Source organism: Dipodomys merriami, unplaced genomic scaffold, assembly GCF_024711535.1.
Source record: "Dipodomys merriami isolate MVZ:Mamm:240054 unplaced genomic scaffold, mDipMer1.0.p SCAF_2, whole genome shotgun sequence".
NCBI classification, from domain to species: domain Eukaryota; kingdom Metazoa; phylum Chordata; class Mammalia; order Rodentia; family Heteromyidae; genus Dipodomys; species Dipodomys merriami.
In genome coordinates, this window is record NW_027203381.1 from 46,091,870 (window position 1) to 46,116,775 (window position 24,906).

Consider the following 24,906-nt stretch of genomic DNA (forward strand, 5'->3'; position numbering starts at 1 on the left):
ACAATGAATCTATGAAGTAAGACTATTATTATTTCTACTTCAACTGAAGCCCAGAGATAGTATTTAATTTCTTTTCTTTCTAGTTTTATAGTTTATAGTTGGCTAAGAGCTTGACTTCTACTCTATACTGCTAACAGCTGCTCACACTATAATAGAAACAAACACCATATTTTTGGCCACTGTCATTGCTCATCTGTAGAAAGAAGGCCAAGGCAACAGTGATACTCACAGGAAAATATGTTGGAAATGATCTGTACAACTTGGGGAGGGGTGGAGGGAAAGAAAGTGAGAGAAAAATGAGGGAGGGGGTAAAAAGTTCAACAAGAAATATACTCATTATCTTACTTATGTAACTGTAAACCCTATGTACATCACCTTGACAATAAAATTAAAATTTAAAAATAAAAATAAAGTAGTTAAAAAAAGAAACAAGGCAGCTGTAGAGACTTCAGGGATTCTGTTTTACTGAAAGCTGTGTCATGCACTTGGAGCTGATTGGTGTGGGGCTCAGGCAACCCAAGCAGTGTAGTTATCCAGGAGGGACAGGAAGCCACAGCTCTAGGAAAATGTTTGAATAGACCTGCACACTCCCATGGGTTGGTAACTTAAAACCAGCTCTCTTAAGGATTAGTGACATTAATAAAGCACTTACATTAACACAATGAGGCCAGCTTTATCCCAGTTCCCATTCTCTACATGCGTATAAACTTCATATAAGCCCATGAGGCTAGCATTGCTACTCACATTTTACAGGACAAGAACCTGAACTTTAAGGACACTAAAAGAACTTGCCTATGTCTGTATTGTTAGTAAAAACGCTGAACAGTGATAGAGCTGGGATAAAATAAAGAATACAGGGCTGGGAAGGTAGCTCAGTAGTAGAGTGCTTGCCTTGCATGCATGAGGCCCTGGGTTTGATTCCTCAGCACCACATGAGCAGAAAAAGCTGGAAGTGGTGCTGTGGCTCAAGTGGTAGAATGCTAGCCTTGAGCTGAAGAGCTGAGGGACAGCGCTCAGGCTCAGAGTTCAGGCTCTATGACTGACAAAAAAAAATAATAATTAAAAAAAATAAAGAATATAGACCATACAGAAAATAGGAATACAGAATGAGAACTTACTGTGTATTACAAATCTGACCTAAAACTTCCATACTGATTATATAATACATGTAAATTTTATATTTTACATATCATAAATTCATAGTTATTTAAACATACATATATATAACAACATAAAATGTAAGCTAAAGAGTTCTTGGAATTCAAAAGTATAAGGAGAGTGACTTTAGAGAGTTTGGGCCTCTGAAATCTTTAGCTGCTTGAAAATGTTGATATTGATACCTTTTCTACAACCCTCCTCCCGGTCAAAATTTCCTTTTTTCAGTGGTATATACATTAAAATCACTACAATTATCTTAGTATTGTACCTCCATCAAGTGAGATGATTTCTGAGAGGATGAATAGTGGATACAGAGTTAATGTTTAGGAGGATGGCATGTCTATCAAAACATTTTCAGTCTTGCCTTCTTTTCAGAAAGAAAACAGATAAGAAACAAAACAGCTCTACCAGGTATTTCCATTTTATAAAAAGCCACATTATCTATGTCATTGGAAACTCTTTTAAAAAATACTTTAAAACATCAAACTTGGGTCAGACATAATGGCTCTTACCTGCAATCCCAGCTATGTGGGAGGAGGATTGTGAAATGAGGCCAGCCTTGGGAGGAAAAAGTTGACAAGAACCTATTTCAAAGCACAAGCTAGGGACTGAGGCCTGGCTGGAGAAATAAAATGCTTGCATAGCATGTACAGGGTCCTGGTTCAAGTCCTATCACTTAAAATGAAAAAAAGAAAAAGAAAAAAGAAAAATCTCAAAGTAGCTGATTCATAGTTTGACTGTTCATTGTGAAGAACAATGACTTCCAGTGCAGCAGTGGTTGTTAACAGACACCCCTAAATCAGCTAGGTCAAATACAAGGTAGCTAAGCAGATGGGACCTCCTTGGTCACACCTATTTGTGTGGATCATCACTGAAGGACTGCATATGTGATGATCACAGATAAACTAGGTCTCCAGCATCTCCAGTTAATAAGACAACACCTAAATTGATATCTTTACCACTCTTCTTTTATTAATCTGATGCATTCAAATCATTGTACTAATCCTGGATCTTCATTTGAGAAAATTTGCATCAAGAAGTAATGCTGCCAGACACTGGTGGCTCGTGCCTGTAATCCTAGTTACTCAGGAGCCTGAGATCTGAGGATTGCAGTTCAAAGCCAGGGAAGTCCATGAGACTCTTATCTCCAATAAACCACCAGAAAACTGGAGGTGGCATTGTGGCTCAAGTGGTAGAGGGCTAGCCTTGAGCTGAAGAGCTGAGGGACAGCGCCCAGGCCCAGAGTTCAAGCCCCATGACTGATATAAAAAAAAAGTAATGCTAATGAATGCAAATTTAACAGCAAAAAATGATACTCAGGTTGATCAACATGTACTGAAAACTTAGATCTAGATGAACAGAAATTCCAAATCTCTTCCTTCCTGAAGTCAGACATGGTACTCAAGACTGAAAATTTTAACTTACTAGAAAGAGGAAAAATAAGGCACTAACCAAAAATTGCTTTCAAATGAGTTCTTCAAAGATTAGTTATAAATAATTTTAGCAACAGGAAAACACAAAAATCTATCACTATAGTTCAGAATAATCTCCAACAGTGGTTCAAATTATTATTCATTGTTCTTTAATTAGAATGCATATCTAATCACTCTCTTGTTTATCTGAAGAACTCAGAGGTAGAAACCAACTTCATTTTGATTTTCCCTAGCACTGAAAATGAGAGGAATAAAAATTATTCTCCAAATTACAAGACAATGGAATAGTCATTGAGTGGGAAGGAAAAAAATCTGTTTACCTTAAAATGAGCTAAAATTAGGAAAGAAGAAAAGAAGCAGGCAAAATGGTATATCAGGAAAAGTACTAGAAGGTGCAAGTGTTAGTTTTTAGGGAGGAGGGATTACTCTACTCTAACAAGCATAAAGAATCTCAAGTCCAAATTAATTGGAAAGGACTGGAACACAAAAATCACCAGGAAAGTATAGCCAAACTGCTTAGCAGAATAAAGAACTAGTCTGGTCCATACTGATTTTCCTGGGTCCCAGGAATTCATGCAGGCCATACATGCCAGCCCTTGTCATCAGCCACTCATGTTTTGAGGCTGTAGTTACAATTTAAAGCCAAGTTGTTCCCAGAAAAACCATTATCTTCCCAGTGACATGCTAATAACAGACCTAGAACTTTCCTTCCTAAATGTATGGGGATTGTTACTCAGTATGTTTTTGGCACATTTTATTGTAAAAATACTGTACAGAGGGGTTACCGTTACATGACAAGGTAATGAGTACATTTCCTATTGAGCATTGTTACCTCATCCTTTACTTTCCCCCTTACCATTCCTTCTCTCCCACCTCCACAACTACACTCCCCCCCCCCAACCCCTGCCACCTCTTAAATTGTAAAGTTCGTATTTCAATATAGTGTCTTGTACATCTCATTGTTGTCATGGGTCAACCTGTATACCTATTTAAGCATTTGGTTTTTCCCCTTCCCCTCCCCAAATTAGAGAAGTGTTTATACAAGATGCAGGGCACTGACATCAAATACTGTGAAAACAGGGGTTATACTGTAGGGGAGGAACATACCAAGAAACGATAAAAAACCACATAGTACATTATAAATACGTTAGAAACAATAGCAAGAAAGAAAAAACCACTTGTGTCCCTATCTTGGGGTTCATTTCACTTAACATCACCTTATATGGTCATATGTACATAGCTTTTGACCTTTACTGCTTGTCCTAGACATATACTAGTTATTGCAAACAAGGGAAACCATTTCCTAACAAATGGGGCAATGCCATTCTTTCTAATGGAGGCATAGAATTCCATTGTATACATATACCACATTTTCTTTTTCTTTTTCTTTTATTATGAGAATACCATACAGAGGAGTTACAATTACATGGGCAAGATAATGAGTACACTTTTTATCAAGCATTGTTGCCTCCTCTTTGTTTCCCCTTCCCATCCCTTCCCATACTCCCTCCCCTCCCCCTCCCCCTCCACCAAAGTTGCAAAATTCATTTTTCGTCATAACAACTTATACATCTCATTGTTGCAAAGGGGCCACCTGTATCCCTAGTTAAACAAATTGTTTAACATATACCACATTTTCTTGATCCATTCATCTACTGAGGGGCATCTGGATTGGTTCCATATCTTAGTTATGGTAAATAATGCTGCAATAAACATAGTTGTGCTGGTAGCTTTAGTATGGTCTTGTTTGTGATCATTTGGATAAATGCCCAAAAGTGGGATTGCTGGGTCATAGGGGAGCTCTATGTGGAGTCTTTTGAGGAACCTCCATACTACTTTCCAAAGTGGTTGAACAAGTTTACACTCCCACCAACAATGCAGTAAGATTCCCTTCTGTCCACATCCCCTCCAGCATCTGTTGTTACTAGAGTTCTTGATTATAGCCATTCTAACTGGGGTGAGGTGGAATCTCAATGTTGTTTTGATTTGCATTTCTTTTATGGCTAGAGAGGTTGAGCATTTCTTCACGTGTATATTGGCCATTCTTGTTTCCTCTTCAGAGAAGTCTCTCTTTAAGTCTTAGGCCACTTATTCATTGGGCAGTTGTTTCTTTGAGGATTTGTTGTTGGGGGATTTAATTTTTTTTATTTAATTTTTTTATTGTGAAAATACTGTACAGAGAGGTTACAATTACATGGACAAGTGATGAGTACATTTCTTTTTCTTTATTTTTTTTTCTTTGTGAAGATACCGTACAGAGGGGTTACAATTACATGGGCAAGATAATGAGTACAATTCTTATCAAGCATTGTTGCCTCCTTTGTTTTCCCTTCCCATCCCTTCCCATCTCCCACCCCCGCCCCACATGATTTCATTTTTTGAGTCCCTGGTATATTTTAGAAATGAGACCAGTGTCTGTTGTATGGCTAGTGAAGATCTTTTCCTGGTCCGTGGGCTTTCTATTGATCTTGCTAGCTATGCCCTTTGCCATGCAGAAGCTCTGCAACTTCGGGGCTGGGAAGATGGCTCAGTGGTAGAGCGCTTGGCTTGCATGCCTGAGGCCCTGGGTTCAACTCCTCAGTACCACATAAGCAAAAAGAAAAAAAACCAGAAGTGGTGCTGTGGTTCAAGTGGTAGAGCGCTAGCCTTGAGCTGAAGAGCTGAGGGACAGAGCCCAGGCCCAGAGTTCAGGCCCCACGACTGGACCAAAAAAAAAAGAAAGAGAGAAAGAAAGAAAGAAAAAGAAACTCTGCAACTTCATGCAATCCCATTTGTCCAGCCTTTCTTTGATTTGTTGTGTTTCTGTGTCTCTATTGAGAAAATTTCAGCCTGTGTCAAGGAGACCTAGGGTTTCTCCTATTTCTTCCTGTAATGTTTTCAGGGAGTCTGCTTTGACTCTGACGTCTTTGATCCATTTGGAGTTGATTCTGGTACAGGGTGATTTATACAGATCTAGCTTTAGTTTTCTACAAGTGATTTACCAATTTTGCCAGCACCATTTACTGAAGAGGCTGTCTTTCTTCCATTCTATTTATTTAGCTCCCTTATCGAAGATTAGGTAGCTATAGTTCTTTGGGTTCATTTCTGGGTTTTCAGTTCTATTCCCTTAGTCCTCAGGTCTGTTCTTGTGCCAGTACCAAGCTGTTTTGATTACTATGGATTTGTAGTAGAGTTTGAAATTTGGTTTTGATATTCCTGCAGCACTATTCTCTCTATTAAGGATCGTTTTTGCTATTCGGGGTCTTTTATTGTTCCATATAAATTTTTGGATTGCTTCTTCTATTTCCTTGAAGAATGAGGTTAGAATATTGATAGGTATCTCAATGAATTTGTAGATAACCTTGGGAATTACAGCCATTTTCACGATGTTGATCCTTCTGATCCAGGAGCATGGGAGGTTTTCAACATAGTATTTTGTATATCTCATTGCTACAATGGGTCAACCTGTATCTCTATTTAAGAAGTTTGTTTTTTCCCTTCCCCTCCCTGAATTAGAGAAGTGTATATACAAGATGCAGAGCACGGACATCAAATACAGTGAAAACAGGGGTTATACCGTGGGGGAGGGACATACAAAAAACAAAAGAAATCACATGGTACATAACAAATACATTAAAAACAATAGCAAGACAGAAAAAATATTTGTGTCCCTATCTTGGGTCTCAATATATTTTAATCTACTCTTCAATTAAATCTGGATTTAACACTCAGAATGCAGCTAAGGGGTACAGCCCATGAGTGAGGCCTTAGATGTGATCCTCAGCCTTGCACGCATACATATATATATATATATATACATATATATACACACACACACACACATATATATATATATACAAAATTTACTTTTTAAATAAATAAGGAACCAACAAAAAATTAGATGAATGTTTTATGAGCAACTAGTAAGTGCCAAACACTGTCCTAAGAATCAGGACCTATATCAATGGAAAAACAGGTATAGATTCTGTCCTCTGGCATCTGGTAATATTGTTAAAGGACACAAAATATACATGTAAAACCCATAGTAAATGGAAACAGAAATACCTGTAACAATCATAAACACAGCTCCTAATCTCCATAGACTACTCTAGCTTCTTCCCTGTAGAGATGTATTGCTATGGTGAGTTGAACATTTACTACAGATGAAGCACTTACACACAGGGTCTTTTAAAGACTAGCTCTATGACAAGTGTGATTATTTTAATTCATTAAAAAAGAGAAGATTTTATGAGGAATTATCTGTCCCTAAAACTACACTGTGGTACATTGAGGACTTACTCATGTACTTTTTGATTGACATGAACTATTCATTCAATAACTCAAGAACAGTCTTTGTGACTACAATGATATGTCTCTTTACAATAAAATAAAATTAAAAAAAAGGAAAAGCCAAAAAGAAAGAAAGAAACAGCAGGACAAAGGATGAACCAAAGCAACATAGATACTCACTTGACACTATGTTGGATATTAACATTACAACTTGGGGGGGGGAGGAGTAGAGAGGGGCAAATGGGAGATAATGAGGGATGGGGTAACAATGATAAAAACAAATGTACTCATTGCATTACTTATGTAAATGTAACCCCCTGGCTCAACACTTTTTCAATAAAAATAAAATTTTAAAAATATAAAACTGTGTCATCCACTGGAGGGAAGCCCAAATCACCCTTGAGACAGCAAAGTCTGAGCCCAAGGCCAAGTCTAAGACTCAACTCCTCTTCTGCCCAGCTGCATTCTACCATCTACGTCCAAAGCCACTGGGAACTGATCTGAATCAGAACATTCATTGCTATTCAAAGTCAAATTGTTTGCACTATTATACACACACACACACACACACACACACACACACACACACACACACACACATGTACACACACAGGTTCTGCAGTTCTAGCTACTTGGGTAATAGAGGAGGAGGATGGAAGTTAGCCTGGAAATTATATGAAATTCTATCTGAAAAATAACAAGTATAAAGGGCTGGGGGACAGTGTGGCTCAAGTGGTAAAGTACCTGCCAAGCATGTCCAAACCTCAGCCTCTCTCACACACATACACACACACACACACACGCACACACACACACACGAATGTATATGCATATGCATATGTATATGTATATATTTATACATATATACTCATGCATCTACGCATGAATTTGTCTATATGCATATATATGCATATTTTGTGTGCATATATATGTATATGTGTGTGTGTGTGTTCAGAAGAGCACAGCCTGTTTGTGTGTTTATTGCTGCAATCCCAGCACCTTGCACAGTACCAGTAACAGACATTTCACAAGTTTTTGCAGAATACTAAGATAACCAAACAAAGGAACAAAGAAACAGAACTTTACAAAGGGTTCCTGGGCCCTATCATGACACAAGTTGCCAGTCTTTTCCATGTGAACCCGAGCTTCTGTGTACTTCAGTGAAGCTTTGAGTCCGAATCATCACAGTAACCATACGAATATCCTACCTGGACAAAACACAATTTCAAAAGGTTTGGCTCCCAGCTGAGAGCTGGAAAGCAGTACTGGCTCTGAGGCTGTAGGGGCTGAGTCACAAGATGGGCTGGTCTGGGTTTTTTTTTTTTTTGGCAGGGGGAGGGAGGGGATGGGGAGGGTGGTCTGTTTTTTGGTGTGGTTTCCTTGGGTTGAAAGAGACTTAAACTGGAGTCATTTGGAGACACTGTAATTTTAAAGCTGGCCCTGGTTAACCTTGGGAGACAGCAAAATATCCACTGAGATAAGAAACCTTCAGAGTTCTGATTGGGCCAGTAACACAGGGTTTTTGACTCTACTAGGCTGGTACCAGGACTGTCGGAAAAGTTTAAGATCCTTAATTACAGATGGCAACTATAGCTCCAAGGCAGTTCCCTGATGAATTTATCTTCAGGTTCGAACATACTGAAACAATTTAAATGTGACAGACAGTGACTGCTGTTTTGTTGGTTGTTCCTACATGTGGCTAATGTGAGTGTGTGTCATTCTTGGATAAGAGTGTAGGGAGAATGCTCACTCACATATAATGTACTGTGAGCACTCACTGCTGATGCTAGTATCACAAGACTGCTATCTGCAAGAAAGCAAAGTTTATAATCATTTCAGTTTCACAAATATAAGAACATAATATCTTGAGGATATCTGCAAGGCACAAATAACACAGTATGACACTAATAAACAAAAGTATATCAACTCAGAGCACTCTCTCTTCTTCTTTTGTCAATCACAAAGGAAGAAAATTAACCCAAGCATAGATATAATAAGAGCCATATACTTTACCTCAGATTTAACCCCTCTGACCACCTGGGTACAGAATTATCATCCTCACTACCTACCAGATGAGAAATCTAACATTTAGGTCTACTTCCTTTGCCTTTTTAGATTTTATATAATTTCCTAGTGCAGCAACAGTTGCAAGTGGTGAACCAGCGATAATGAAACTCAGGCAGTCTGAGTCCAAGGCCAGGTCTTTTTGCTCTGTGATAAGGAAAGCCTTCTATTGAACATTATTACTATTACATATAATCTTTCTAGAATACTTATCTGACAATTATCAGTATATTGGAGAGCCACTAAGACAAGAGTCCTTAAAATACAGAGCTCAAACTGTGGTCCAGGGACCACTTAGATGAGATAGCACTCAAGCTGGCTATGCCTAGATGTGACACCAAGCCTATTAAAGGAGATTCCGGGGTCTGGAGCTCAAGTTCAAGAATAGAGCACATGCTTAACATATGCTAGTCCCAGCACCGCAAGGTAAACAAAGGAGAATCTGTGCATTGGTTCCTAGAAACTCCTTAACAAACCTGCCAGAAAATTCTGTTGTACATGCAACTTTGGAAAACAATGACTTATTCTTTGTAAACCTCTCCTACTGTTGTTTAGGGTTTTACACTTGACAAAATTGTATATTCTCATTATCTTTTGGATGGCAGGATTTGTAAATGTCACAAAATTTCACAAAATTCTCTACTCTTTCTGAGGGCCATTTTCAGAGTCTCAAAAATGCCTAACACTAGTCCCTAGGAGCAAGCAAAGCAGATGAACAGTACACAATAGCTGACCTGGGAAAACATAAATTATGTGTTTGTCCTCACCACACATTGGTCCAGATGTTTTAAAATGCAAATCTTATTTCAACCTCAGGAAGCATCATCACCACTTCACATCTGGGTATCCTTGTCCGGAATTCACAGAGAAAACCAGCTCAAGGTTAGTAAATGTCTCCCTCTGCTACTTTCCTAACTCACTGTGTATTCTTTTTTCTGCAAGGCAGCTGTTCCTCATGAATTACTGCTATACATATTTCAAGAATTACAAATGTCTGGAGTTAGAAAAATAAGCCAAGTCTATTTTCTCAATCCTATACTTGGTCCCAAGTAATAGTATAGAGTTAGAGTCCAGATCTTTTTTTTTTTTTTTTCTGGCACTTGGGTTTGAACTCAAGGCCTGGGCACTGTCTTTTTTTTTTTTTTTTTTTTTTTTTTTTTTTTGCTTAAGGCTAGCCACAGCTCTACTTCCAGCTTTTTGGGAGTTAATTGGAGGTAAGAGTCTCACAGACTTTTCTGCTCAATTAGGCTTCAAACTGTGATACTCAGATGTGAGCCTTTTGAGTAACTAGGATTACAGGCATGAGCCCTGGTGCCTGGCTGGTCCAATATTTGGTTGACAACCTGTGACACTATTGGGAAATGGTGGAATCTTAGGAGGTGGGGCTTAGTGGAAGGAAGTTAGGCCATTGGATGTACTTCTAAAGAGGACATTGAGATTCAGTGCCCTTCTTTTACTTCCTGGCCTCCATGAAATGAGCAACTTCCCTCCATCACAAACACCTGACATGATGTTCTGTCTTGCTACAGGGCAAAGCAACAAATCCATGTGGTCACAGATTGAAATCTCAGCCAAAAATAAGCGTTTCTTCTTGATAAGTTAATTATTTGTTTGTTTTGCCACAACAATGGAAAGCTGACACACAAGTATATAAAAATTCATTAAAAGGCTGGGAAGGTGGCTCAGTGGTAGAGCGCTTGCCTTGCATGCAAAAGGCCCTGGGTTCGATTCCTCAGCACCACATAAGCAAAAAGAAAAAAGCCAGAAGTGGCGCTGTGGCTCAAGTGGTAGAGCACTAGCCTTGAGCTGAAGAGCTAAGGGACAGCGCCCAGGCCCAGAGTTCAGGCCCCATGACAGGACCCCAAAAAATTCATTAAAAAATACCTTTCTGTAATAAAACTGATGGTTAAAAATCCCTCTTGCTAAATGTCCTCACACAAGAGATGTACACATAATGCTTAGAGACTGTGCTTTCTGCTCTGCTTCATCACAAGTCTTCTGGGGTATGTGCAGGAAGAGAATGATGGCACGGATAGCCAGCAAGCAGCAGGAGAAGCAAGGCTGGACAAGAGACTTTACACCACCTCATCCTTAAGGTAATAATCCTTCACCAGTATTATAAGATACCAAGGGAAAACATTTATATCACTAAAAATAATGAGGAGGAATAAAGATTTATACATATGAAAAGGCAGCCCAATACATACAGCTATACAAAAAAATAAAATGTATGGTAGTATTTTAGAAGTCTAGTCAAATTAATGCTATTGTTATTTATTAGGCACTTACAGTATGCCAGACACAGAGTGCAGTATTTGCAGATTTTATGCTATTCAATCCTCATATCTGAGAGAAACAGCATTACAGACATTTTATAAAAGGGCAAGATTTGACTTTTGATGTAGTTATTGGGCAGCAAGACTGGGAGCCCAACCAGGTTTGTGTGGTTGTAAGACCTCCTATAATAGATGGAACTGTCAGGAGCATGACAGCATTGGAAAACTGTTTGTCAAAAGCATTAACAGAATGTATCTCCAGATGATAAAATTTCTTCTTTTTGTTTTTTATTAGTGTTTATTATTTTTGTTTTTTATTAACAGAATCTTTTAAAGTGAGTATGCATTATTTTTAATATTTGAAATGGAAATGATGCTTTAATTGGAAGGATAAATGAAAAGGAAAAATCTCATCTTATGTATATCTCACTTTCCATCTCAAATAGCCCAAAAGTAATATTTAATCTGTAGCTAATTATGATCACAAAAATAATATGCAGCACATATTGCCAAATATCAATCACTGAAAGTTAAAACTGTTACATTCAATTTCTGGAAAATTTTTGGATTAGTCTATTAACAAAAGCCCATCTGTCTATAACTTCCTAATCTTCCAATTCATTCTACATTTATTATCAGATAAATGTTCTCAACTACTTCCAATGGTTTCCACTATCTAACAACGTCCAAACTATCCAAACATGTTCCACCATCATGTCACATACCCCAACTTAGATTCATCCTCCTTACTTTCCACTAATATAAAAGCTTTGCTCCAGCTAATTCTAGGCCTCCAATCTTCCTGAATGCCCTATCTGGAACATCTTCTCAATGATTAATCTAGACCAAAAATCCAACTATCTACACCAAGGGTCAAAATGGAAAAATCCAAATGAAGATGTCATAACAGATTTTCCCCATTAAAAGATAAACCTAAGAAACACAATTACTAATACATACAATGAGCCATGTAAATAAACACTCGATATTATAGAGCATTTACTACAAAGTATGCACATATAAAGTTTGGATCTGAAGCATCTCTCAAAGGCTCAAGTATTAGCACATTGCTCTCCAGCTCATAGCACCTTTAAGAAGTGGCACCTAAGGGGAGGAAGTTAGGTCATTGGGTTGTGACTTTAAAGGGAACAGTGGAACCCTTAACCTTTCATTCTCTTCCCTTTTTACTTTCTGGTGACCCTGAGATAAGAAGTCTTGGTCTACCATGTGCTCTTTATATGAGGGGCTGCCTCTCCACCAGTCTAAAAGCAATGAGCAGAAGCCAAAACTCTGGGTCATAATACACTTTCCTCTCTTTAAGCTGGTCATCTCAGGCATTTTTTTAATATTAGTAGAAAGTTGATTATTCTAAATCCTAAAAGTGACAAGCCATATTTCATTCAATTATTACATCATTAGTTGTAAGACAGAATGTTGTATAGCCCTTTTTACCAAATAAGCCACAATTCACATGTTTCTAAGGATTGGAATTTAAACTGTCCACTTATTTGCAGAACTTTTTGACTTACTTAGGTAGGTTAAGTGCATACATAAAATACAAGCAATACAAACTGGTCCAGGTGTTCCTAAAACTTCCCGCATACAGAATCTGACTCTTCTGAATTACATTTCCATCCAAGACACTGCAGATTATGCTTTTCCAGGTACTGCCATTTTCTGTCACCAAGAGCATCGGAAATGCATCATTTCTGAAGAGCACTCCATTGGTGTCTCCAGGATTTTCCTCCAACCAGCCAGCATTGCTTGTCCAATCAGTGAGTTAAGCTGATGGCTTCTTCTCTGCCATATGACTGGCAGTGATGGCAAATCATATTCCAAGTTTTAGAGATATTAAATGTAGGGAAAATTCATTTGTTTTAGAAATGATGAACTTGGAGACTTTAATAAAAGACACAAAATCTCAGAATTTGATAAAACAACACTGTACATAGAAAAATAGCATAGAGAGACAGGGATAGAGAATAGAAAAGTCTTTTTTTGGTGGGGAGAGGTGGATTCAATGGCAGGATCAATATCCTTTCCCAGCACTGAACCATTTCACTTTTATTTTTAATTTTTTATTGTTATTATAAAGGTAATGTACAGAGGGGTTACCGTTTTACATAAGTCAGGGAAAGAGTTCATTTATTTTTGGAAAATGCCACCTCTTCCTTCATTCTCTCCCAGTTCCAGTTCACTGTTTATTATAACCCCAATCTGCTTCTGTCCTTCTCTTTATTCTGAGCATAGCCCCTGCTGGTTCTGCCTTAAAAAAAAAAAGCCCTCAGTTTCCCCCTTGGTTTTTTTTTTCTCTTAATACTTACCTTATTTTCTTCTCCCCTATGACAAAACCTCTAGAACCCATGCAATTAGAGCTAAAGACAGAGCTAGCACTTGCTTTGAAGAGGATCCTGCTATTTAAAGTAATGACTGCAACTGGGCACACGTGGCTTATACTTGTAATCCTAGATACTCAGGAGGCTGAGATCTGAGGGTCACAGTTCAAAGGCAGCCTGGGCAAAAAAGTCCATGAAGTGCTTATCTCCCAGAAAAAGCTGGAAGTGGTGCTGTGCCTCAAGTAGTAGAGTGCTAGCCTTGAGCACAAAGATACTTAGGGATAGCACTCAGGTCATGAGTTCAAGCTCCAGGACAGGTAATAATAATAATAATAATAATAATAATAATAATAATAATAATAATAATAATAATAATAATAACATGGACAATAATCATGACTGAATACATGAGCCTGGTACTTCTTGTATATAAAATAGGTCTCCCCAAGCATTCTCTCCTTAATTCATTCATATTCTCTCTCTCTCTCTATTAGTGAGGCATAAATCACAAATGATCTCATTTGTATTTAGTTTTGTAAGTATTTAGTTAGTACATTGAGGATTTAGATATCTACTTGGTTTGGTGGTGAAACCCCATAAGGAATGCTACTTACATCAGACATTCACTACCCATCCAGAATAATTGTAAAAAAAATTAACTTAGGAGGCAGGTGAAACAATGCATTTGTTTTCTAGATCTAACACAGAATTTTCTATGAACACACACAGACATACGCATACACATACACATACACCACATACACATTTTTAGTTTGTAAGGAAGGGCTATAAGAGCAATTTATCAAAATGCCAACAATCTAAAAATTAAGTTGTCAGCTTTTTCTCTGTACTGCAAATTACAGAAGAATTAGGGGTTTGGTGCTAATAGAATCTTACAGTTCTAAAGTGTGCAATTTAACCAATCATCCCAAGGTCTAAAAATGCTATGCTGAAGACATTTCAACCAAATGATCTACAGTTCTGGTACTTAATTTCTACTTCTCTATTTCCACATGCCCTCCTTCCCCCCCCCCAGTTTTCCTTCCTTGTGCTTTTGAAATGTGTTTTGGAAGAGCTACACAGATTAGTGAGCACCACCCTGAGCTCCTACATACATACAACAGCATGAAAAATGACAGTCATCTTTGAACAGAAGTACAGGAAAGACCGAGGACATGCACAGCTACTCTTTGCTTAAATTTTTAATGTATTTAGTGATTTTTTAAAAAAATAATTTAGTCAACACTAATGTGTGGTGCAACATGTCTCTCAATATCCTTACATTTGAGTTCTGAGGATAAAAACCACTAAATATGAAATAATTAGCAAATAAAACAGCAAGTGAAAATCTATTAGCCCTGATCATAGCAAATATCTTTCTATACCTGTGAAACCTCTAGCTTTCCCAATGATTTCTGCCAACTGCAAGAAAATCGCTCACAAACAAATAAGGTTACCTTATCAGAAAAGAAATTGTGCCTCTAAACACAAGACATACTTTCAAAATGCTAACCTAATCATCAAAAACAAATATTTAGCCAGATGCTCTTTCAGTATAAACAATAGTAGGAAATACATGCACTAAATACATAAGTAGAAAACAATGATTCATTGTTCTAGTTCTTCAGATAATTTTTAAAGTAGCTCTTTTTTTAAAAAAAATAAGAGTATTTTCTTTTATAAGAAGAATATTTCAAGATTTCTACTATTTCACCAAAAACCTCTTCTTCCATGATCCCTTGAGACATAGTCTCCCATGCCATTTTGTATTCACCCCATTCTTCCAGTTCTCCAAACAATACCTTGTGGTGCAGTTGTTTCTGAACAAGAAGCGTCTCATTCATTCATGAGGCAAAGTTAAGGCCAGCAAGAAGCGCCAGATGCTCTGCTTTTGCCTGCCCCACCCTTGTTTCTTTCTGAGCATAGTGATGTCACAACACCAGGCCAGGCAATGACTCCAGTGCTCCAGTCCTCCCTTCTGACCACATAATTCTCTACTGCCAGGGCAAATCAAATGATAGCCCTCAGCATCTGATGAATTCCCAGCAAATGGACAGCCAGAGAGCCTTTGGAAGGAAATAGATGCATTGCACCATTAAAGATCTTTCTAAATGAAGTAGGGCTAAAGATAAATTTGACTCATGGTTTTCAATGGCCAAGTCTATGTTCCCTAATAAAGCTGATATTCAAGGAAGAAAATAGGGCTAGGGAACTTGGAACAGATTATGAGAATTAAAGATGATTAAGGTATATGTATAAGAAACTTATCTGTTATAGTCAAATCCTCACTGAAAAAAAAATAACACATTTTCCAGCTTAGAGTTCTATTTAACTAACAACAATATAAATTCTAATTTGGCAACTTTAGAACATGCCAGTGTGCGTGCGTGCGTGTGTGTGTGTGTGTGTGTGTGTGTGTGTGTGTGAGAGAGAGAGAGAGAGAGAGAGAGAGAGAGAGAGAGAGAGAGAGAGAGAGAGAGAGTCTGTGTCTGTCAGTTTTTCTGGGGCTTGAATGGGCCTACGTACTGTCCCTTGGATCTTTTACTCATGGCTACCACTCTACCACTTGAGTCACAGCTCCACTACCTGATTTTTGGTTATTAATTGGCAATAAAAGTCTCATAGATTTTCTTTCCTTGGGCTGGCTTTGAACCAAGATCCTCAGATCTCATCCTCCTGAGTAGCTAGGATTATTAGTGTGAGTTAGTGGCACCTGAATAGGACTTTTTGTTGTTTTAAGCACTAACTCAAAAGATGGATGCACATTCTACAACAGAGAGGAAATTCGTCCTTCTGCATGTTCTTGCAACACTTAATTCAACATAGATAGAAAGCTGCAGAAAGAATTCATAAAATCATCTCTCAAAATGGAAGTGTGCCTCTTTTCTACTTAGGTGGCTCCTTAATGAACTTGAGCAATCAATTAAAACAATGTGTCTATATAAATACATCTGATCATGTAAGTTTTTTAAAAAAGTCCTTGATCTTATATTTCATTATTAATCAAAGTCAGTTCAAGTCTAAGCATCACACAGGAGGATCCCACCAAACTGCTTTCGACCTAAATCACAGCCATGCAGTAGAAATCATTGAAAAATTAAGTGTAAATATTTGGTAAGACACTGATCGTTGACCTATGGCTTACCCTAAAAAGGGTACAAATTAAAGAGGTTATTCTTGGTATGGACAAATCATCTGTTACCTGACCAATTGTTTTAGCTGGATACATTTTTCATAGTAGCATGCACACTGAAATATTTTGCTTTTCTAAAGCATCAGAAAGTCAATGTAAATGAGAGAGGATTTAGCTTCCCTTTTTTTTTTTTCCGAGCAGTGTCTTGGAAATTTAACAAATTACAGTCGTGCTTCTTCAATGTAGCATTTAATATTTAATTCTTCTCATAATAACTTTGTTACTCCAAGTAAAGTTTTAAAAGTGGGTGCCCAAACTGACATGCAATTTCTTTAAAAAAAAAAAAAAAATCCCTGCTGAGTCCAGCCAAAAATCAGCTTCCAGTCCCTTGTTTGTCCTCTGCTGTGACTGACTCTACATTCACGGCACTTTCTAATGTCCTTGAGGCTTAAAAAAAAAAGTGCAATTTTTAAAAATCATGTGTTTAGTGCCTGGTGTGATCTGTTAGGAAAGTTATGCTACTAAATTGAACTCTAGAACACATGGCCACAGGGCCTCCCGCCTTAGAGACTCTAAAATCCAGCAGCTCCCCCAACTCAAAAGAAGGGGAAAAAACGACAGGCAAGATATCTGCAGAAGCAGCTCCGCCAGACTAACATAAAAAGCTGAAACACCAACTTGAACACGTAACCGCAGCCACGGCACTAGCAGGATGGCCGGGCCCTCTCAGAATCTCCAGCCCAGCCTCCACACGTAATTAATACCACATGTGCTCTTTATCATTCTATTCGCTCTGCAGCAATTTCTTCCCAACTTTCCCCCTGGCTTGCAATAGCAGGGCGGGGAGCGGGGGTGGGGGGGCGGTGCGGGGTGGACGGGGCGGGGTGGTGGTGGTGGTGGTGAGGGGACCTAGAAAACTTCAGATCTGTGAATCTAAAAAGAGAGAAAGGGAAAGATTCGCTCTCCCCACGGGGACCACAGTTCCCATTGAGTAGGTAACCACACCCACCGCATTGCAGAAGCCGCGAACTTGGCGCGGGGTGGGGGAAGGAAAGGGGGAAAAGGGAGAAGTAGGGCGAGATTACCCCGGGGAACCCGAGACAGAAAAGCCCCCCGCAGCCGCAGCCAGGAAACAACAGCCTGGCATGGGCAGTGACCCCACTCCAGCGGTCCCCAGCCCCAGCCCCCGCCGCCCCTGCAGACCCCTCCCGAGGCGGCTCCGGTCCCCCCCGGGGGCCAGGTGAGCAGCGCCGTCCCTCGCCACCACCGCCAGCCGGGCCCGAGTTCCCGCGATGGCGCTCCCGCGCACAGGCGCCAGCCTACCGAGGCGGGAGCCAGGGGTCCGCAGGTGCCCAGGCCGGAGCCGCCTCGTTCGGCTGCTATCCTCCTCCTCCTCCCCCAACGCCGGCCGGGGGACCGCTGCCCCAATTCGGGGATCCAGGCAAGTTACATAAAAGCGGCCGAGCCCGCTGCGGAGCGGGGATGCTTTGTGCACCGCGCACCTTACCAGCCCTGAGCCGCGCTCGCCCGCGCCGGCCCCCGGGATGAGCCCGCAGCCGCGGCGCGCGGGGTGCCAGGCCCCTCCCGGTCGTGCCACCCGCTCCGGGCGGCGCCGCAGTGTCGCCCCCCACCCCCCGCACCTTCCCGCGGGGAGGGGCCGCCCGCCCGCCTGCCCTCGCCCGCAGCCCCAAGCGATGTAACTTCAAACAAAACATGGCGCCCCGAACCAGGAATCTGCGCAAATTGGCCAGTGAAGGGACCGGGGACCCAATCTCCCTTCTGGGCCAGGCATCCGAGTGGAGGCCCCCGGGCCCAGCGGATGCTGCGGCGCGGCGGCGGGTGCAGCGGGCGGGACCTTTCCGCAGCCACCGGCGCGGGGGCGCAGCGCGCAGATTCAACCTCCCTCCCCGGAGGGTCCCGGAGTCGGCGAGGAGGGGGTCGGGTGGGGACCCCCGCCTGCGTGGCACACGGGATTCCCGAGATCCAGGCGGCCGCGCGACTCCTCAACCACGCGCCCACCGCGCAGACCGGTGCGCCTCGCTCGGGGCCTCGTCCTCCGCACCTTGGAAACCCCAGACTCCTCTTCCGATCCCCCTGTGCCGAAAAGCAGAAAAGTTACCTGGGGTCGCCGAGAGGCCCCCGTGCGGCGCGGCGTTGAGACGGGGCTCGGGGCTGGCGTGCTGGCCGGCGGTGCGCAGAGACGCTGCGCGGGGAGGAACCGCAGCCCAGGGTTGCTGCTGCCGCCTCTCCCCCGCCCCCCCTCACCCCCCTTTGCAGGAGACACCGAGGCTCCGCGGAGCTGCGGCGGGGCCCACGCCCAGACACCGTGGGAACCGAGCCAACCTCGTCCCCAGCCCCTCCCGGGCGCGGGGGGAGGAGGCCACCGCAGTACTTTAGGACAGTTACATTGGAACAGCCGCCACCGTCCTGGAGCGGGGTCAGGTCCTAGAGACTACGCCTTGGAGACACTTGCCAAAAGCCATAGTCTTTAGATTTCCACTTAGATTATTGCTGGGCCTCTCTGGCCCCTTTTCTTCCCTCCCAGACACGGGCTAGGAGAGAGGAGGGAGGTGTGCTCCTGACCTTCAGGTGAGTTATTTATTGGCTTAGAGACTGCAGTATGAATACATGTACATTTATATATGGGTGTGTATATAAATATATATATATGTGTGTGTGTGTGTGTGTGTGTAAAGAAAACATTCAAGTTGATGTGTCTCGTACAAGTTAAGTGCTCAAGAAATACTAAGTTAATAAAGATGAATTGAATGGAAGGTTAATGAAATGAGGTTTTTTCACTATAAACAACTCAGCTTCTCCTTCCCTCCCCTAAATGGTAAGAAGGGGGCCCAGACCCCTACTTCTAGGTGAAAGAGACAATCCCTGTCTCTGGTTGGTAATGTCACAGTCTCTAAGCTCTAACCCAATAATCAAAGGCAGATTTATTTACCAATCGTAAAAGCCCTTGCTAAATCACCTAGTCACCATCCAGAAGCTAAGGACTCATTAAGGGAGAGAGAAAGATGGATTCGTGGAAACAGAGCATTCACTAATGGATGCCAGAGATGTGATATAGAATAAAAGCCTCTGGCAGAGAAGAGTGAGCTGATCTGTCAGGGAGGCCTGAGGAGGTGGAGAGACTTGGCCTGGGTTTCTAGAACAGTAGAAAAGGGAAGTGGCATCTGATTGCTTTGGCTGGAGAGGAAGGGCTTTGTCAGCTTTCGTCAGAGAGGAGAGAGAAGAGGGGAGAAGTAGGGAAAGAAGGGGAGAGGAGAAGGAGAGGGAGAGCACTAGAGGTTGCTATGGAGTTTAGAGACTTGAATTCTGTAGCTAGAAAGCTTTGGGACATTCTTTGAGTATGATGGCATTTCAAAGATATGCTGGTTGGCCGCTATGACATTGATTGAAGTGCCAGAGGTAATGAGGACCTCGATGTGTTTCAAGTGGCAGGTGAAGATTTGAATGTTTTTGAGTGCTAGACACACATATACATGTCCATAGGCACACACATGCCAGTGTGCTGAGTACTAAGACCAGTGAATGAAGCCAGGGTTCAGTTTTCTCTGTGTGCACAGTGAAGCCCTCTGCTTTGGAAGTGGACTTGAGCAAATCGGATCATTTACAATAACCACGAAGTTGGCATTATCATTTGAGACACAGATGGTTTCAGACTTTCATTCATTTTATGGCAGTATTTTTGTTATTTTTTTAAAATTGGAAGCAAACTGTTTTCACCATGACTCATGAATCTTAATGTGTGTGCAGTGAAAATCAGGGCTAGTATATGATCACTATTCTCTAGGGACCAAAAATGGTAAGGCTACTAAAGATTCTGAGTTTTGCTTTGCTTTGTTTTTGTACCTGTCCCTGGGGTTTGAACTCAGGGTCTGGGAGCTGTCCCTTTGCCCCTTTTGCTCTACCACTTGAGCCACAGCTCCATTTCTGGCTTTTTGCTGCTTAATTAGAGATACAAGTCTCACAGACTTTCCTGCCACAGCTGGCTTTGAACCACAGTCCTCAGATCTCAGCCCCCTGAATAGTTTGGATTACAGGCTTGAAATGTTCTGTTGTGAAAGTTAGCAGTACTTAGCTAATTACTCTAATAGCCTATGGTTTAAAAAAAATTGGAATTAAAACTGTGGTATCATATAGTTTGATAGTGAATCTAGGATGCAATTGGGAAAGCCTTTGAGCTTAACTATGGCTCTCTGCTGTTCTTTTTTCGGTTTTCCCAGCACACAGAAAGGAATGGCACTCTTGAGTGGAGCATTGCCACTCAGTAGCTTCCTTGCATTTCTGTCCCAACCTTCTTTTCCTTCTATCTTATCATATTCCGTGCCAATAGCTTCTAGTCATCTCTGTCTCCCCACAGTGCCTAGCTGGGGACATGGCAAGCCAAGCACTTTTATGCTGAATGAGTGATGAGGCATTGATTAATGAACTCAAGGGTCACTTTACTTTGAAGGCCATCTTCTCCTACAGAAAGTAAGGGGCTATTTCTAAAACTTCTTATGCTTCAGTGCTACTAGGATTCCATAAAATTAAAAGGCATCCTATCTTAATACCTTCTGAGTAATAATAAAAGTAATAATCTAAGAGTTACTATTTAGCATTCATCAGAAAAGAGACTACTGGGGACAGGAATGTAACAAAATCAAAAGGAAGCTAGATAAACAATTCCAGAATGATCTGCTTTCCTCCCTTAGAATTTGACCTTTCACTGTTCCATGTACATTCATTTAGACCCCTCCATAAAAGCCTTTATTCGTTTTATCTTTTGCTGGTACTTGGGGCTGGAACTTGGGGGCTCAGTCTCTCATTTGATTTTTCTTCTCAAGGCTGGTACTTTACTATATGAGCCATACCTCCACTTCTGGCTTTTCGATGATTAATTGGAGATACGAGTCTCATGGACTTTCCTGCCTAGGCTGCTTTGAACTTTCGTCATCAGAGCTCAGCCTCCTAAAATGCTAGGATTATTGGCATATGCCACTAGTGCCTGGCTATAGCCTTTATTCTTGCTAGTGTAAAAGTCTCCATTAAGCTATTTCCATAAGTTAGGGAAAAGGGGCTTTGGGCCTGGAGATACCTTTCCCATAGTCCCAGGGACAATGCCTGTTCAGTAGGAGGACTCAGTTATTTCTTGTGATTCCTATTTACTATATCCGGGCCTAGACTGTTAGATGAATGCTAAATTAATTCATGAAAAATGGGGAAGGATGCCAGGATCGAGCTTAGGCCCTAAGATGCCTATTCAGCTCTCCATAACTGTACTTGACCTTACTCTGCAGTGTGGCTCTTACTTGTAGACTTCTTGTAACTACTGTCCAATAAAGAAGACACAATACTAAGGGCTATGGCACAGTGTAAAGGGCTCAGCTTGCTTCAGGTAAGATACATGTGGAAATTTACCCCTTGAACCCTCATCTAACCACAAGCATCAATAGAAGTCTGGCTCACTAGCACTCACTGGTACTCTGACACCTAAATAGCAATGATCACTCTAACCTTACTGCTAAGATAAAGATGGATGTTTGCAGGTTGTATTGCCAACAGTATTGTCAGCCTTATGGACAAGATCCCAGGCAGAAATGAAAAGAGAATCTGACCAGCAGACCCATTGGAAGTTTCCCCCCAATACAAGGCCTGAATGGATATTGAAGATCGACTGAAGCCTATAAATGCCACTTCACAAGCCTCACACACTCATGTGTCCTTCTTTGTTCAAGCTGTGCCGCTGCCTAAGTAAAATATTAAATGTTTGCAGTAACTAGGTGAGGCTGATTTTATACTCATATTAATGTCAGGCCCCTGAATTGCATTATCAAGTCTTTGAAATCAGGGCACAACATCATCAGCCACTGTTACTGGAGACCAGAAATAAAAGAACTACAGGGACGAATGTATAGTTCCAAAGCTACAAGCTCATCCTTCGGAGATAAAAATTCATTTAAGAATTTCACAGTTCTAAGAATAGTGGTAAGTTTACAGCTCATTAAAGCTTCAAGATGCTGTCTTCATCCTGGGTGTGTATACATCACTTCAGGGAGATGTGTACACGCAAGGCAAGGATGCAAAATGGAATAAAAAACACACACAAAAATGTGTGCATACAAGGAGTAGGATTTACCATGCTAATATACCATTAAGAAAAATCATTCCTGGACCTGTCACAGTGGCTCATGCCTCTAACCTCAACTATTTGGGAGACAGAGATTGGAAAGATCACAGTTCAAATCTAGCCCAGACCAAAAAAAACAAAGAAACAAAAACCAGTAAAACCCCACCACCGTAAACAAATTTGATGTGGCGCTTCATTTCTATAATCTCATCTATGTGGGAGGCAAAGGTAGGAGGATCACAATCCAATGTCAGTTCCAGGAAAAAGTATGAGACCCTGTCAAAAAACAAAAGTAAGGAAGTGCTGGGATGTGGCTCAGGTTGTAGAGCTCCTAGCAAATGCAAGGCCCTAAGTTCAAATCCCAGTACACCTAAAAAGCAAAAAAGAAAAAATTCCTATCCTTCTAAATTTCATATCTGTCTCCTTTCTGTTCATATTAGTAGGTCAATTCACATTTTGTAAGTTTTGAAGAGGTGATATCCATCAAGATGGGTTGTACATATAAATGGATTGCTAAATGGTAACCCTTTATACAATACTTAAAGATAATAAAAATACAATTTAAAATCATGACCCTTTTATTCTTTTCCTGCTACCATCTCTAATAAATTTTAGATCTAGCTGCCAGCACTTTTAAATGCAGTCATTTCTATCAACATTAAGAGTTATTCTAACACTCAGTTCTTTGTAAACCTGTAATCCTCACTAATTCTATTCCTCTCCCCTTAAATAAGAGTACAAATCCATTAAGAATGTTTTCTATTTAGGGTTTTATGTATAATATAAAGTATGGAATGGGGAGATAGAAGTTTATAATCTGTAATTGTATTAAATTCAATACCCAAATTTAAAAATTCATTACGAATGTTTCATGCCCCGGGAATTTTATATACATAGTAACAATATAAAGACTACAGGTCGGTAATCAGTACGATTATTAAATTCAACTCCCAAACAGAAGACTTCTATTAAGTTATGCCAAGATACTTAATATTTTAACCACTCTCCATTCCAAAAGAAGTAAAATTTTTGCAAGCCCCTCCATCAGTGATTCTATTTCCCCTAAGAACTAACTGTGGAGGAAGAGATGAGTGGTAAGATGTACTGGGAAATCTGGCTTGGAAGTCTGCATTTGGAATCCGAGCATGCTATCTCTAGGTTTACATTGCCCTCTTTAGGCAAACCTGTGGTTAACTTCTTGAACTGAAAAGCCTCCAACAGAAACTACTCCACAAAATCAGTGTCAACTCTTTTTCCTGATTTGATTCCTGTGGTCCAGCACTTTCCCCCTTCAGCTTGTCTTACCTACATGTCTTCATGAGTGTGATCCCAGCCTGAAAATGTGAGTCCACGCTTTCTGGATGCTCTGGGAATCCACAAAAACATTACCCAAAGGCCTGTGGGCCTTGAAACAAATGTGTTTAATAGATCAAAGTCTCTTACAAACAAGGCCTGATTATTGCCTCTCCCCTGACCAAGATATTCACTAGGTAGGAGGAGTTTGCTTGAACCTCCAGCACTGGCTCATTTGCAGGAAATAGATACAGAGCAGCAAATACCAGTTTCTCAAAGTAGACTGTATACAGTTTTCTAAGTTATATGTTTTATCCCTTAAGAAGTGATAAATATTTTTTACTACATTTATATCAGAACCACCTGGAATGTTTGTTAATAAAGCAGATTTCTAGGTTCAGCCCCAGACTAAGTACATGGAAAGCTGTTCAATGAATCTAACGAGCAGGCATGTGGAACAAACTCCCTGGATGACTATAGCTCACAATGAATCCTGGAAGCCACTGATCTGTATGACTAGTTAATGCCTAGAAGTCCATGGGTGAAAAAGGGTATGTAGATAGAGGTGTCATAGAAGTTGAAATGGAAGAATCAAGCACCTGTGGCCCAAGCCTGCAAGCCTAGCAGCTACTCAGGCAGCTGAGAGTAGAGGATTGAAGTTTGAAGCTAGATCAGGTAGCAAAGCCTGTGAGACTCTTACCACCAACAAACTACTCAGAAAAAGCTGGAAGTGGAGCTATGGATCAAGTGGTAGGGCACTAGCCTTGAGCAAAAACAGGAGCTCAGGGACAGTGCCCAGGCCCAGAGTGTAAGCCATATGACT

The 24,906-nt window shown here is 40.8% G+C and overlaps 1 protein-coding gene across 1 annotated transcript in view; it reads right to left on the reverse strand.

Moving 5' to 3' along the window:
* Epb41l3 (erythrocyte membrane protein band 4.1 like 3) overlaps positions 1-18,882 on the reverse strand; it is a 161,943-nt gene extending 143,061 nt beyond the window's left edge. Inside the window, exon 1 of the mRNA XM_070029528.1 lies at positions 18,789-18,882. The gene's annotated coding sequence lies outside the window, so the exon portion shown is untranslated. The remainder of the gene's footprint in view (positions 1-18,788) is intronic.
* Between the last annotated feature and the right edge of the window lie 6,024 nt (positions 18,883-24,906).